The sequence below is a fragment of the Micromys minutus genome (assembly GCF_963924665.1).
Source record: "Micromys minutus genome assembly, chromosome: 25".
Lineage (NCBI taxonomy): Eukaryota > Metazoa > Chordata > Mammalia > Rodentia > Muridae > Micromys > Micromys minutus.
Window position 1 is genome coordinate 24,241,944 of NC_137960.1, and position 3,898 is coordinate 24,245,841.

Sequence of the window (3,898 nt, forward strand, 5' to 3'; positions counted from 1 at the left end):
AGACGCCAGTGCGCAGGCGCGGGCCCCGCCCCAACTGGGCGCAGCCTGACTCAGCGTCGCGCAGGGCGCCTGCGGGCCGGGAGGGTGCGAAGTGGACCAAGAGAACCGCCCTGGCTGGACAAGGTGGCGGGGGAGGCGCGGGAGGTGGTAAAAGAAAGCCTTATCTCGTATTAAATCAAGGTCAGGCGCTGAACGGTATCTAACGTGTCTCTTTCCCTTTGCAATGTGAGGACTCTAACCCAGGGCCAGTATCAAGTCCAGAATTGCATCTTGCAGCCCCCTAGCATCTTTTTAAGTCTTACTGTTTGGTTTTCTTGAGATGTGGAGTCATTACAGCCTTGCTGGCGGACATTTCAGTGTTACCCAGCAGACCTGGAACTCACAGCCTCCTGCCTCAACCCCTGGGAGAATGTGTAGGAGCGGAGGTGGGGGGGGGGTTGGTTTTGTTTGCAGTCCCCGGTACTGAACCCGGTATTGAACCAATCAATCCAGACTCAGAAAACCGAAAACGAAAGAAGCCTTTATTTGTGATCTTAGGAACTGCAGACCGAAAAACAGACTCAGAATCAGTGTAGGAGAGAAGGCAGGGAGAATGAAAGTCTGAGCCAGAAAAAAAAAAAAAAAAGCAATAAAGCCCCACGCTTGCACTGAGTCCTAGCATTGGAAAGGCTGAGGCAGGGGGATCTCCAGGCCCCCTAAGCCACATAGTAAGACTCTGTCTCAAAAAATAAAATAAAATAAAATAACTTTTAAAAAAAAAAGGTTCTGGGTGGTAGGAGGAATCCGTCAGCTGTTAAGAGCACCTGATGGTCTTGCAGAGGACTAACGCTCAGTTCCCAGTACCCATGGGGGTCAGGAGTTTGTCACTACCACCTACAGCTCTGACTCCAGGAAATGTGACACCTCCTGGTACACCTGCACTCAAGTCCACATACAACTCAGTGTGTCATATACTCACAGGCATGAAAGGGGGAGGTGCTGGGAAGAGCCATTCATTCAACACGACCAGGACAAGACAAAGTAAGGGGGAGTGACTATGATCAGATGCATTCAGTCTATACAAGCATGGAGCTGTTGTTAGAAGACCCATTATTGTATAGAAGTAATGTGGTCTAACACACTTTGTGAAGTGGTGAGCCAGGCAGGATGGCTCAGTGGGTAAAGGCACGTGCTGCCAAGCCTGAAAACCTGAGCTCAGTCCCTGGGACCCACATGATAGACAAGGCAAACCAACTCATACAAGTTGCCTGATCTCACTTGCCACCATGACCCCTGTGTCCACACACACACACACACAGAGTCACCAATAGAATAATAGGTAAATGTCATTTTTCAAAAGCTTAACAAGATGGGGTAGCTACAACCACTAGAAAAGGGAACAGGAGGAAGTGAGCCAGAATTAGAAAAATTCACTGAAGATTCTAACAGCAGGATTCACCTCACCCTCGCCTGTCCCTCCCGACCCTTCCCAACACATTCCAGCCCAAGTGAGGACAGTCAAGTGACCCAGCAAAGTCACTCACTGTTCTCTACAGCTGGCCCTGGGGCTGACACACACACCCAAGAATAGTACCATCGAACCCACAGGCAATGTGAATACAGGACTTGCAGCGCATTGGCACGTACCCTTAGAGGTTATGGCCCTTACTGCCATCTTACTAATGGGAAAAGTAAGGCCTGGGGAGAAAGAGACAGCTATCAAAGATCATGCAGCATCTTGGGCAATCATCTTGTCTGGAAGCAGGTCTCCTGACTAAGGGGAAACCTAGCCTTCTTCCAGCCTCCTGCAGCCTGTTCTCCCCTCATAGACACACAGGCCCCAGGCTCTCCTCCTCAGTTCCTGCTGGCAGCTCCCACTTCCCCTGGAGAGCAAAGTGGGGAAGTGGGCACTGAGCAGGCTGCTGAACAGCTTCAGAGACTGGGAGATTTGTTCTTGCAGAACACGACGGCTCCATGCTAAAGCGGCAAGAGAATCAGACTGTCCAATTAACCTCAGCCATATCCCAGGTCTGAGACCAGCCTAGGATATAGAAGGAACTCACCATGTCAGTTTGTATACACGTGGAGTGTATTATCACATTTTTTGACAAGTCAGTGGGTACCTAAATCATCTATAAAAATCTCTCTTAAAGCCAGTCATGGTCGCCCTGTCTTTAAGCACAGTACTTGGGAGGTAGAGGCAGGAGTTAAGACCCTGTAGTCTCAGAGTAGAGGGTAGGGGGTGGGGAGTTGTTGAAATGGCTTAATAAGTGTTTACCTCAAGCTTGATGACCTAAATTCAATCCCTGGGACACGAATAATGGGATGAAAGAAAAGAAAAAAAAAAGATTCTCAAAAGTTGTGTTCTGATTTCCAGAGGAATTCTCCTGAACCTCCAACTCCTCTTTCTCTCTCTCTCTCTCTCTCTCTTTCTGGGACAGCAAGATGACTCGGTGAGTAATAGCTTACCAATACTAGCAAACCAGAGTCCAATCCCTCAAACCACATAAAGAAGGTGAGGGACCGACCCCATCAAACTGTCCCCTGACCTCCACAAACATATGGCATGCACCTTTCTCCACCTGCCACACACACAATAAAAAAAAAATTAATGAAAATTTAAACTTCGAAATATTAAGTAAATACATGAATTCTCTTGACCTGGGCATAGGCATTAAAAGCTGTGAAGCCCTTGAGGCCTCTTGCCTGCTCAAACTGTTCTAGGAACCGAGAGGGAAGCATTTATAGGAAGTGTTCACAAAGGGCTCTTTGTGAGAGGCATGGATCCTGATGACCCGGCAGAGGGGTGCTGGAGTGTAAGGAAACAGGGCTGGTGAGAACAATGTACAGAAATAGTCCATAAGCGAGGGGCAGATGTGGAAAGACCGGTATGGGCAGCCAGCCTGCAAGGTAAGGATTCCAACTAAGGCCGGCAAACCTACCCCCCCTCTCCCCCCACCCATGCTCTCCCAGACTTCCCAGAGTGCCCAGCAGAGCTGGCCTCTCCCAATCCCAAAGCCTCACAATGAAAGACCATGCTGTAGTATCTTCTGTGAAAGGCAGGATTTTGATCTGTGGGTTTGAGATGGGATCTGGTCTCCCTATGTAGTTCTAGCTGGCCTGGAACTTGTCGTCCTACCAAAGACTGGGCAAGCACCTCCTGCTGTTTCAACAACTGGGGGCATGAGGAGGGCGCAGGGAATGCGTCCCAGGGATGGTCCTTCCTGACAGGTCAGCCTGCAGAGGAGATAAGTTATCAGCAAGGGGAGGGAGGGAGCCAGGTACTGTGGTCAGAGGAATCTCACAGCTGATGACTAGCAATCAAGGTGTTAGCAATGAGCTCCTTTCTGCTGCCCTGACTTGTTAACAATCAGGAAATTTATTGATACAAGTTTCACAGAACAAAGACTAATGAGTCTCCAAGTGGTACAGAACATGTTTGTCTTTTCACTACACGTCCAGAGTTACAAGTTCAGTCACAATTTGAAAATACACACAGAGCAGATTATTAACCCTATTATTCTTGTTATTTATAAGCCCTATAACTCTAATTTACAGAATCGACAGACTATCACCTCCAAAGCAAACACATTGAATACATGACAGCCTGCTTTTAGGCTGGCAATGTTTGCTGTTTGAAAGAGCTCCAGACAAACAGAAAATAATCTGAACCAGTCTTTTTATGAACAGCAAATACTAATATCTAGCTTCTTTTAAAATATATATCATCATCTGCACTATAAAGTAGGAAAAGTTTATTTTAGTCCATCTATCTTATTTATTGAGTTTTATTTCTTCAGGAGTAACCCCTACAACCCTTTATCTCTAAATTACATTTTTAGAGACCTTTAAGCCTATAATAAAGAGAGAACTTGACTCTGTAACCAGTTCTCCTGGCCAATCAGAGCTTGTCAATTGT